The sequence below is a fragment of the Zingiber officinale genome, chromosome 3A, assembly GCF_018446385.1.
Source record: "Zingiber officinale cultivar Zhangliang chromosome 3A, Zo_v1.1, whole genome shotgun sequence".
NCBI lineage: Eukaryota > Viridiplantae > Streptophyta > Magnoliopsida > Zingiberales > Zingiberaceae > Zingiber > Zingiber officinale.
Window position 1 is genome coordinate 32,327,745 of NC_055990.1, and position 13,851 is coordinate 32,341,595.

Sequence of the window (13,851 nt, forward strand, 5' to 3'; positions counted from 1 at the left end):
GATTCAATCGATCGACCGATCGATTGGTTACCTCCAATCGATCGGCTGATCAATTCAAAATCGCACTGCTCCTTCGTGCAGAAACCTTGTGAATCGATCAACCGATCGATTGGTTATCTCCAATAGATCGGCTGATCGATCCAGGTTCGCACTGTGTTCTTGCGCAGAAAGCATGTGAATCGATAGATCGATCGATTGGATTCCTCCAATCAATCGGCTGATCGATCCAAGTTCCCTCTGTGCTCCCGCGCAGAGGATACAATCGATCGGCCGATCGATTGGTTTCCTCCAATCGATCGGCCGATCGATTGGTTTCCTCCAATCGATCGGCTAATCGATTGGTTTCCTCCAATCGATTCAGCAGTATTCTGTTCCATAGTTATACGCCTCAATTGATTTACCAATCGATTGCTTGCTGGTTTCCCAACTAATACCTCGTGCCAGGTGAACGCATCCCTGGACTTTCTTTCCAAGACTCCGGTCCTCGACCTTCTTGGACTTCTCTTGTCTTACACCCGGTCTTCTAACCTGCAAGGACTTTTCCTGCCAAGACTCCGGTACTCGACCTTCTTGGACTTCTTCTTGCAAAACTTGCAGCACACGTTAGATCCAAACGTATTAACCTAAACTTAAATAGTTGTCAACACATTTAAAACATCCAGGGCATGATTGCACCAACAATCTCCCCCTTTTTTGATGTTTGACAATCTATTTGAGTTTAGGCTAATTTCCAACACACCATAATAATAGGATGATAAGCAGTAAATAACAATAGGCATGAGCTAACAGTAAATGACAATATTGTTATTAACTACGTATAAAATTCATCTTACTTGATCATAAGCAATAATAACAAATTCATATATGACTAAGCATGAATCTCCTTCCTAATTAAGCATAAACTTCAACTTACTTCTCCCTCTTTGTCAAATATCAAAACAAAAACTCCCCCTTAATTGGTGCACTAAACAAACATGATAAACCCGAGGGGTACTCCCCCTAAATCGCATAAATATCAACATAAGATAACAATCTGGAATCGAAAAATGAAAGATAATAGAGAGAAGCAGTATATCATACATCCAAAATAAAGTGAAGTTCACAAGACGACTTCACAACAAACATCCATATAACATACAAGATCACATGTCATAGAGATACAAAGAACTCAAAAGTATCATCTCCCGGAGGATTAGGAACAGGATCAGAAACGTCGATAGGATCAGAAGGAGGGGCAGATGTAGTAGCAGGAGCAGGAGCATCAGCAGACGCAACAACATCCTCAGGAATAGCCGCAGCAGGAGGAACAGACGGAGAAGGGTGACTCACCACCCAAGAGCCCACCAAATCCAGCAGAGTATCCAGAGTCGCCTACATCGTGTCCACCTTGGTGGTCAGAGCAGCCATCCCCATATGTAGCTCCTCAAGATGAGTATCCACCAACTCCTCGATTGTCGAAGAATTAGGCTTCGCAATATCCTCCTCGGCATCAGCCACCACAGGAACCAGTGCCTGTGTGACCCCCTTTGGCGAGCCCTGGGTCCCTCACCAAGAGCACGCCCATCACGCCATCGGACGCCCGCTGGACCAACCTCTAATCTCGTCTTCGTGAAAGAGCATGAAGAAATCCTAGAGTAAGCAACGGTCATGGGCTCCAGCCACCCCCTAGAGACATCTATCTTCATGAACTCCAGCCAGTCAATCATGAGATGACCAAAAGGCATGTGAATCATCTGCTGCACCAGTTGAGTAAAATGAATGATGCAATGAAATATGTTCAGAGCAATGTTGATGTCAAGGGAATGGCGTATGACATATAATGCAAACATGTGAGAGGGTCGAAGAGCGGCTAAGGCACGTGAGACAATGGGAAAGAGACAGTTAATGATCACTTTAAACAGGGCGGCATTCTCAGCCGATAACGCAAGAGAAGAGAAAGAAGTGATCTGGGCATTTGGCTCGTCCAGACTAGGACGACCAAAAAGGGTTTGATGCATAGATGCAATACTGATATGCTCAAAGGGTGGAGGTAACTCATCAGGAAGTGTGGAATAGAAAACAAAATTATTTTCGGATGGTAGACACCCTAGAAAAGACTGAAGGATCGCATAAGAAAAGTCCAAACTTCACTTCGCAACGCGAGTGCGATAGTTGACACCATCAGAAGTGTGCAAGTTGTTATAGAATTCAGATACAAGGCTTACATTTATACTCCTCTCACAAGAGAAAATTGACTCAAGTTTATAGTGCTTGAAAAGGGAATAGATATCAAAGCAAGAGTCCTTGTAGAATTGAAGATCAACAGACCTAGGGGTTATAAGCTTAAACGTGTGCTTGGTAAAGGCTTGCTGCATAACAGCATTAGGGAAACGCTAATCAGTGGGAGGGAGAGGACGAGGTGGCGGCCGAGAAGAACCCTCACCCGACTCGCGAACCTTCTATTTCTTCCTAAGGATAACCAATGGAAAGAAACAAGCAACGACAATGGAAGGAAAATGCAGGGAAGAAAATGCAGGGAAGAAAATGCAGGAAAATGCATTGACAATGCATACAATGCAATGCATGAGGGAAGTGATGTGCCACACAAAAACACACAACACACAGGTAGATTAGCATTCCAGGGTTAGAAGCAAAAGAGAGAATGAAAAGAGAGTGAAAAGATTACCTAGGGTTCGGAGTTCTTATTGTGTGTGTACGACGCAGAGATGAGGGAGAAATGAGCGGCCCCGCTCGTCGATAGAGGAGGAGCGGAGGTGGAAGAGAGATGGAAGAACGCCCTTCGCCGGAGAGGACCGTCGGAGAGGACGGCCGACGCAGGCGGGAGATTCGCCGGGAGAATCGCCCAGGCTAGGGCACAGATGGAGTCGAGAGGAAAAAGAGAGGAAATGAGAGTGAACTTAGGTCAACAGTCATTTAAGTTGGATTTCACATCCCCAATCGATCGACCGATCGATTAAGAGCAAGCGAATCAATCGGTCGATCGATTCATGAAGCCTCTATGCAAACTCAGAAACGCATCTTAATTAATCCATAGATCGATTCAAATGCGCCAAATCGATCCATCGATCGATTCAGATGGCCTCTGTGAAAATCGAAAATGCATCTCAATCGATCCATTGATCGATTAAGACATGCTGAATTGATCCATTGATTGATTCAGATGTCCTCTGTGCATTCCAGAAAGGCATTTCAATCGATCCTTTGATCGATCGAAATACACCGAATCAATCCATTGATCGATTCAGACGCTCTCTGTGGTGAAGTGTGAGCTCCCCAATCGATTGACCGATCGATTGGGAATTCTGATATTACTGCATTTCTGAACACTTTCAGATCTAAGTTTTGGAAATGCACAAATAATTGTGCACTACTCTAAAAATCATGAAATTTTGTGTAGACACTATATATGTCTCATATTATCAAGGAAAAATAAAGTTTGACAAAAATGGACTCTTATTAGCGAAGATTTACACAAAATTGAAAGTTGTCGAAAACTTCAATATTTTGGTAAGTTCGTATCTAATTATTCAATGATAACTCCCATCCAAAGACAAACTTCAACAAGAGTTTCAAAAATAAGTTTTATAGGTATTACAAATTAAATTTCCAATCATAATTTTAGGGCTAAGTGTACATGATTTGTACACTTGCTTTCCCTATGATTGTACCAAGGTAATGTAGGATTAATGTTACTAGATGTCATATTGGCTCAAAGCAATGTATCCTGACTAACATGTTGAACCAAAAGCATCATCCTAATCATCTCACATAATGTCTAATTGAAGAAGTACACAAACAAGGCTTCTTAGGTCTATTGTGAGATGCAATGAGGTAAGTCCTTAATGTGATATGGGATCATGTAATGATATACTCACTATTCTACAAAATACATACCAAGTTCTCTCCTAAGTGAGGTAAATTCCGCTTCAGGTAGTGGTTTGGTAAATATGTCGGCAAGATTTGACTTAGAATCAACATAATTTAGTACAATGTCTCTTCTTGCCACATGATCTCTAATGAAATGATGTTTCACTTCAATGTGCTTTGTCCTAGAGTGGTGCACCGGATTTTTGGTTAAGTTGATGGTGCTATCATTATCACACAACACCTTAACTTTGGAATAATGAAGCTCATAATCTTCTAAAGTATACATCATCCAAAGTAATTGAGCTACACAACTACCCATGGCCACATACTCGGCTTCGGTTGTGGACAAGGTCACATAAGGTTGTTTTCTACTACTCCAACTTACAAGGGAAGGCCCAAGAAATTGACATCCACCGCTAGTACTCTTTCTATCCAATTTACAACCCGCATAATTGGAATTGGTATACCCAATTAAATCAAACTTTCAAGTTCTAGGGTACCAAAGACCCACATTAAGAGTGCTCTTGATGTATCTCAAAATTTTTTTTACCGCTACTAAATGCGACTCTTTGGCACATGATTGGTATCTTGCATACATTCCTACTGCAAATAATATATCTGGTCTACTAGCGGTTAGGTATAGCAAACTACCAATCATGCTCCTATATTACTTTGGATCTACTAATTTTCTTTCTTGATCACTATCTATCTTGGTATTAGTTCCCATAGGCGTAGATGCTCCTTTAGCATTTTCCAACCCAAATTTCTTGATAAGTTCTTTAGCGAATTTGGTTTGGTAAACATGGGTTCCTTAATTGGTTTGTTTGACTTGCAATCCTAAGAAGAAACTTAGCTCTCCAACTAGACTCATCTCAAACTCACTTTCCATATGTTTAATGAAGTCGTGAAGAAGTTCATTATTTGTTGAACCAAAGATGATGTCATCAACATAAACTTGTGTAGCAAAAATATCTCCATCCTTAGACTTTAAAAATAAGGTCGGGTCAATTGTTCCTCTTCTAAAGTCTTTGGAGATTAAGAAGGTTGAAAGTCTTTCATACCAAGCCCGGGGAGCTTGTTTTAACCCATATAGGGCTTTCTTAAGTTTATAAACATGATTTGGGTAGTCTATGGCTTCAAATCCAGGTGGTTGTTCCACATACACTTCCTTCTTAATAAACTCATTTAGGAATGTCGATTTCACATCCATTTGATAAAGTTTAAAACTCATATAAGCGGCATATCCTAATAGGATCCGAATGGACTCTAATCGAGCAATCGGAGCATAGGTTTCATCATAGTCAAGTCCTTCAACTTGATTAAAGCCCCTAGCCACTAACCTAGCTTTATCTAGTCACTTTTTCTTGATCATCCAATTTGTTCCTAAACACCCATTTTGTTGTAACAATTGTACTATCATTGGGTCTTGGAACTAATTTTCATACGTCATTTCTCTCAAATTGGTTCAACTCTTCTTGCATTGCTAGAATCCAATCCGTATCAACTAAAGCTTCATCAATTGATTTTGGTTCAAATTGTGATATTAAAGCAATTTGACTAGTATGATCTCTAAAGTAGGATTTAGTCCTTACCCCTTGGGCTACATCTCCAACTATTTGATCAATAGGATGATTTTGATGATGCCTTATGGTCCTCAAAGTTATGGAATCATCATCTTTGGGAGGATCATTGTCTATATTGTTTCTTTCATCATCCGAGCCATCTCTTCCTCCCCCTTGATCAATACCCCCTACATATAGATTTTGTATTTCTTGAGTAACGTCTTGATTTTGTTCACTTATATCCTTATCGATAGGGGATTTCCTAGGGTAAGTACTAGTGGATTCATCAAACTTAACATTGGATGATTCCTCAACCGTTTGAGTCCTTTTGTTGTATACTCTATATCCTCTACTAGTAGATGAGTATCCAACTAGAATTCCCTCATTAGACTTGGCCTCAAATTTTCCTAAGTCATCTTTAGTATTAAGAATATAAACCTTATAATCAAAGACTTTAAAATAGTGAATTATAGGGATTTTCCATTCCATAGTTCAAAAGGTGTTTTTCCTAAAAACTTATAAATAAAGACACGATTTTGAATGTAACAAGCGGTATTAACCGCTTCGGCCCATAAATAGCTCGGTAAGGAATATGCATTGAGCATGGTTCTAGCCGCCTCTTGTAAAGCTTGATTCTTCCTCTCTACTACACCATTTTGTTGAGGTGTTCTTGGATAAGAGAAATCATGCTTATAGTCATTTTCTAGACAAAACTTAGAAAAGTTAAAATTCTCGAACTCTCCACCATGATCACTCCTAATTCTATCAATTTTGAGGTTCTTTTCGTTTTCTACCCTCTTGGTAAACCCTATAATTGTTTCTAAAGTTTCCCCCTTATGTTTCAAGAAATAAATCCAAGTATATCTAGAGTAATCATCTACTATTACCAAATAATATTTGTTACCTACCAAGGAAGGTGTTCTATGACAATCAAAAAGATCCAAATGCAATAATTCTAACGGTAATAAAGTGCTAGTTAAGGTTTTACCTTTGTGTGATGACCTTGATTGCTTACCCTCTTGGTATGCATCGCACAATTTATCTTTGATGTACTTGATCTTTGGTTGTCCCTTTACTAGCTCCATCTTAGCTACCTTGGCTATGTTTCTCATATTGATATGTCCAAGTCTTCTATGTCATAGTCATCCTTCCTCTTCTTTTGATATCAAACACTTAATAAAGGGGTTAGAAGCATATGAAAGATCAACATAATAAAGATTTATTTTTCTAAATCCTTTTAACACAACATTTTCAAGATTTTTGTGCTTAACTAAACACTTATCGGGGTGAAACTCTACATTATATCTGGCATCACATAATTGGCTAACACTAAGCAAATTAAACCCTATATTTTTAACCAATAAGACTTTATGAATGATAATTGTGGGTGATACCTCAATTATACCTTTACCTATAATCTTGAGCTTCCAACTATTCCCAAGCTTGTTTTACCTTGCCTTTAAGATTTTTCTTGTCTTTGTTTCTAAGTGCATCATTTCTAGTACCATTTATTAAAGACATATATGCAACTTCCTTTTCTTTAGGTCTATATCCTATTCCGTCTTTGTTGTAAATGACTCTTTGATCTCTAATAATCATATCTAGATACTTGGATCCATTTGTGAATTTCTCTAATCATGCTCTTAATTCAATCACATCATCCTTCAACTTTTCATTTTCTTCCTTGAGTATTTTTGACTCACTAGACATGCATGCATCATTTCTAATGGTCCTAAGTTTTCCCTTCAAGGTCTTCACTCTAGATTGTGACTTAGCAAAAGCATTCTTGAGATGAGCAATTATTTTGTAAAGAAATTCTACTTTGGGAGATTCTTTTACCTCATCGTCACTTGATGATGATTCATCACTTGACTCTTCCTCACTTGATGAATCCTCTTCACTTGACCCTTCCTCTTGACTTGACTCTTCTTTGTTATCTTCAAATGCCATAAATAACATATGTCGGGTCACATGACATAATTCATCCTCATCTAATGAGTCAACGTTTGGTGTATCCCAAGTAACTTGAGCCACCATAGCTTCCTTCTTCTTTTTCTCCTTCTTCTTCTCCTTTTCCTCTTTCTTCCTCAATTCCGGACAATTTGGCTTGATGTGTCCTTTCTTGTTACATCCATAACAAATGACATTAATGTTAAAACTTGAACTTTGACTACTTTTACCTTTTGAAGGTTGAAACATTTTCTTCACATCCTTTCTCGTGAATTTCCTTGATCTTCCCATCATCTTCTTGACATAATGTGCCACTTCACTTGCTGACATTTCATCATCACTATCCGATGATTCTTGCTCGGATTCGGATGATGAGGATTCTACCTTCTTTTCTTTCTTCTTTTTCTTTTCCTTCTTTTCTACAATAAGGGCCATACCTTTCTCTTTTGAAACCACATTAGCTTGTTCATGAAGTTCAAACTCGCAAGACAATTCATCAAGCTTAACCAAGGAGAGATCTCTAGATACCTTATACGCATCAACCATTGATGCCCATAAAGTGGTTCTAGGAAAAGATTGAAGGACATACCTTACTAGATCCCTATTGTCAATTTTTTCACCTATTACATGGAGTCCATTTACTATCTCTTTGAATCTTCCATGCATTTGACTCACGGTTTCATTAGTCTTCATGGTGAAGGTTTGAAGTTGCCCCAACAAAAGATCTCTCTTGGCTATCCTAGATTCGCTTGATCCCTCATTTAATTCAATGAGTTTTTTCCAAAGCTCTTTGGCGGAGTTGAATGGTCCTACTTTGCTTAATTGCTCCTTTGAAAGTCCACATTGCAAGGTCATTGTGGCTTTTGTATTTGCTTGGGCCTTCTTTGTCATCTCTTTTGTCCAATCCTTGGTTGGAAGGGGTGCTCCCGATTCGTCTTTTAGTTTTTCAAATCCATCTATAACACTAAACCAATTTTCAATATCATTTATCAAATAATATTCCATCCTACCTTTCCAATATGCGAAATCATTGCCATCAAAGAAAGGTGGTCGAGCGGTGCTATATCCCTCTTGAAACACCATCTTGATGCTTCGGTTGACGATGAGTTCTTCCGATGCGAACCTTGCTCTGATACCAATTGATAGACCTTTGTGTATGGCTAGAGGGGGGGGGGTGAATAGTCTTTCTTCGATTTTCACCTACAAATTGTTAGCGAAAGCAAATAGAAATAAATGAAAGATAAGAAAAACAAGAAAACAATGCTAACTCCTTGGTTTACTTGGTCTCCACCTCTTTGAGGTGACTAATCCAAGGCGCACACCCACACGATCAAGCTCCAATATGAACTTCTCCTTCTCGTTATCACAAACGAAGGTGGAGAAACCTTTACAAGGTTGCCTCTTCCTTTTATAAGATGAGATCTAGGCTTAGGAGGAAGAGACTCAAAATCTTTTTTGCTTTGAAATCACTTGGAGAGCTCTATCTTTTCTTAGCACAATGAGTATTCAAGAGTTATTTTTGCTACAGTGCATCTCCCCTTTTTATTTATCTTCAAAAGTAGTCGTTTCTCACATGATCTTCATCGTCGATCGATTGAGCACATCTCCAATCAATTCAAATAGCGTCGTCATGATCGATTGGGCCAACACTGGATCGATTCAGCCGCATATTTCATAGGTACATAAGTGGATTCAATCGATCGGCCGATCGATTAGTTACCTCCAATCGATCGGCTGATCGATTCAAAATCGCACTGCTCCTTCGTGCAGAAACCTTGTGAATCGATCGACCGATCGATTAGTTATCTCCAATCGATCGGCTGATCGATCCAGGTTCGCACTGTGTTCTTGTGCAGAAAGCATGTGAATCGATTGACCGAACGATTGGATTCCTCCAATCGATCGGCTGATCGATCCAAGTTCCCTCTGTGCTCCCGCGCAGAGGATATCAATCGATCGGTCGATCGATTGGTTTCCTCCAATCGATCGGCTAATCGATTCAGCAGTATTCTGTTCCATAGTTATGCGCCTTAATCGATTTACCAATCGATTGTTTGTTGGTTTTCCAACTAATACCTCGTGCTAGATGAACGCATCCCTGGACTTTCTTGCCAAGACTCTGGTCCTCGACTTTCTTGGACTTCTCTTGCCTTACACCCGGTCTTTTGACCTGCAAGGACTTTTCCTGCCAAGACTCCGGTACTCGACCTTCTTGGACTTCTTCCTGCAAAACTTGCAGCACACATTAGATCCAAACGTATTAACCTAAACTTAAATAGTTGTCAACACATTGAAAACATCCAGGGGATTATTGCACCAACAGGATATACTTTGTTTGTAGACTAATATTCCTTGTAGGAAGAGAGTTGCACAAAGAAAAGCTTGGATGAACAGTGTCCGAGGCACCTCTGGGGCTGTTGGAGGCGCCTCGGGTGCCTTAGTCGAAGGGCTCGCGCAGCAAGGCGTGAAGGCGCCTTCAAGGAGCTTGAAGGCACCTTCCATGGAACTTAAAGGCACCTTTAGACAGATAGAATTCGCAGAAAGCAAATTTTATCGACGACTAAATCTGTGGGGATAAGTGCTTAGCTGGAGGCGTCTTCCATGGAGCTTGAAGGCACCTTCAACAGCCTATATAAGGCAGTCTCGAGCTGAGCTTCAATAACACTAACTTTTGCGATCATTGTATGGCACGCTACTCTAAAAGATGATCCTACAACTCCGTGACGCAACTCCTGCGACTGAGTGATGCGACTCCGACAACCAAAAGCACGACCTTCTAAGATCCTCAAAAGTTGTCGGTATATGTTTAATTATTTCACTTAATTGGACTTTCGAGTTGTAATTCTCCGAATCTATAGTGATTGCCCAACAAAAGTGATCGACGATCACGAACCTTGGAGTAGGAGTTGTCACAGACTCCGAACCAAATAAAAGAAAAGTGTTAGCGATTATTTTGCTTCTGCTCTATTTCTATCTTCTGCTACGATACTCTGTGTTTTTCGAAAAGCGTGAAAAAGTCACGAGTGCTATTCACCCCCCCTCTCTCTAGCGCATCTCGATTCTACTTCAATTGTATTCGACCTGGTGTACTTGGCTTAGTGGAATTAACTGAAGCTACCCCTTACCAATCTAAACTGATTAGACCAAAAGTTTGTACTAAGTTCTTTAGGCAGAACTATTTGAAAAATCTTGAAGCACGTGGTTACTCTAATAATGTTCGTGTGACTCACTATAGCCTAGAAAATTATTCAAAGAATGTCTATTTGATTAACCGAAAATTAAACTTGAATCTAACCCAAATTAAACCAATGCCTAAAAATCTAACTTAACTCATCTCATAAAACAATAGGATACCTTTGTCTAAAAACTTAGACTGAGTAAGATGCTTGATAAAATTTAAATTTAACCTAAAACCAAACATTAATTCAAAATTAAATTAAGATTTAAACTTAAACTTACAATTTAAACTTAACTTAAAAACTAAAATTAAAATCAAACTAAAAATTAAATTTAAACTTAAAATTAAAAAATAATTTAAAACTTAACTAAATTCTGACTCCTACCTTCTTGTAGGAATCTAATTGGATCCTGAATAGTGGTTGCTCCAAACACATGACTGAGGATCACACCAAGTTCACCAAATTCAAATATAAAAGCCTAGGAATGGTTGTCTTTGGAAATAACAGCAAACTTAAGGTAATTAGTATAGGTAACATTGAACTAGAGTCAAATTTCATTATTTATAAAGTATTACTTGTTGAAAATTTCACATTTAACTTACTCAATATCGGTCAATTGTATGATTCAGAGTATAAGGTTATATTTACATCCACTGATGTTTAATTAAATATATGAAAGACCCCACAATAAAATTAAAAGGATTTAGGAATAATAATATTTGCACAATTAACCTAGCCAACTCCTCACTTAAGTGTAATTTAACACAAAAAAAGGAAACCTAGCTATGATATAGAAGATTGTCCATACTAACTTTAGAAATCTCACTAAATTAAATGGACTAGTTAGAGGACTACCAAAACTATCTTATTTAGATATAATAATATGTAATGCTTGTCAACAAGGAAAATAATTCAAGTCAACCCACAAATCAATTAATCAAACTCAGACTAAATCAATACTTAAACTACTACATCTAGATCTATTTGACTCTCATGGACTCAAATCAATTAATGAAAACCTATATTGTTTAGTAATAATAGATTACTATTCTAGATTCACTTGGGTAAAATTCCTAAAAAATAAAGATGAAATATTTAAAACCTTTAGTGACTTTTGCAAACAAACTAAAAATGAAAAGGACTTGAAAATCAAATGAATTAGAAGTGACAATGGTGGAGAGTTTAAAAATCATAGGTTTACAAAATTCTGTTTAGAAAATAGATATCATCAAGAATTCTCATGTCCTAAAGCACCTTAACAAAATGGAATAGTTGAAAGAAAAAATAGAATACTACAAGAAGCAACTAGGACAATGCTTAATGAATATCAATTATTCAAATATCTATGGGTTGAAACCGTCAATACAGCATGTTATGTGCAAAATAGGGTAACAATTATCAAGAATTATAATAAAACTTCCTATGAACTATATTATAACAAAATACCCAACATTAAATACTTGAAGGTATTTGGATGTCCAGTTTACATATTAAATAAAAGAGACTACTTAGAAAAAATTATCTTAAAATTAGAAAATGGAATCTTTGTAGAGTGCTCCCTAAACATTAGAGAATATAAAGTTTACAATAAAACTACACTAAGAATTGAAAAAACAACCAATATAAAATTTGACGAAAATATGAACTCTAAAGAATCCAACTCAACTCAAACTCAATACCAACTAATTGATTTCATTAGACCTAACACTGATCTAGGGGGAGCAAGTGGAAACCCAAATCAAATAGACAAATACAAAGATGAACAAAATCAACCACCAAAAAATAAACAAATACAAACTGAGTCTAGAAAAATAAGAGTCACTTTAGACCATTCAATTGAACAAATTATAGGTGACCCAAACCTAAGAGTTCAAACTAAATTATCTTTCAGAAACCTAAGTCAAATATCTTTAATTTCTAAAACTGAATCCAAAATAGTAGAAGAATCCCTACTTGACCCAGACATGATTATAGTCATGCAGGAAGAATTAGCACAGAAGCTATGAAAGGCCAAGAAGTTTCTCTCAGCTATGAAAGCACAGAAGCTACTAGATTCAGGATGTACAGGATTCCTAGCACACGTAGTCAACGCCAGCGAAATCAGGAGCTTTCTGGGATTAGCAGGATATTACAGAAAGTTTGTAGAGGACTTCTCTAGGATAGCCTCCCCACTGACAGCTCTTACCAGAAAGAACAGGAAATTTCAGTGGACAGAGGACTGTGAGAACAGCTTCAGCGAGCTAAAAAGGAGATTGACCAGTGCTCCCATTTTGGCTCTACCAGACAACACCAGCAGCTTTGACATCTATAGTGATGCCTCTAAGTTGGGACTGGGAGCAGTATTGATGCAAAACGGCAAGGTGATCGCCTATGCCTCCAGACAACTCAAGGATTATGAGAAGAATTACCCTACTCATGACCTTGAGCTTGCAGCAGTAGTGTTCGCTCTCAAAATTTGGAGACATTACTTATATGGAGCTCAGTGCAGAGTGTATACAGATCATCAGAGTCTGAAGTATTTCTTCACTCAGAAGGATCTGAATATGCGACAGCGCAGATGGTTAGAGCTGGTCAAGGATTACGATATAGACATCCTCTACCACCCAGGGAAAGCAAATAGGGTAGCAGATGCACTTAGCAGAAAATCCAGTGCTACCTTATTATCTCTTACAGCCGTGTCACCGCCCCTACAGAAGGAGATTGTAGATTTCGGTCTCGAACTCATCGTTGGACAGCCTCTACTATGACCTTAGAGTCTACCTTACTTGGTGATATTCAGTCAGCTGACCCTGAAATTCAAAAAATCAAACAAGGGCTAGCAGAATCCGAAGGTAGAGAATTCAGAGTGTCCGATAGCGGGTGTTGTATTTTGGTGACAGACTGTGTTCCGGATCGAGGATCTACGGAGACGGAATTTAGATGAGGCTCACAAGACTTCCTATGCGATGCATCCAGTTCCACCAAAATGTATCAAGACCAAGAACCATTTTTGGTGGCTCGGATGAAGCGAGACATCGCCAGATATGTTAGCATCTACCTCACCTGTCAAAGGGTCAACATCAGCGACGAGGAGGAGTTCTGCAGCCTATACAGATTCCAGAATGGAAGTGGGAGGATATCTCTATGGATTTCATAGTGGGACCGCCCGGAACCACGAATAGTTTTGACGCCATCGGGTAATAGTCGACAGGTTGACTAAATCAGCCCACTTCTTAGCTATCAAGATATCCTACTCCATGGAGAAGCTAGCTCATTGTATCTCCGGGAGATCGACTACATGGAGTCCCACGAAC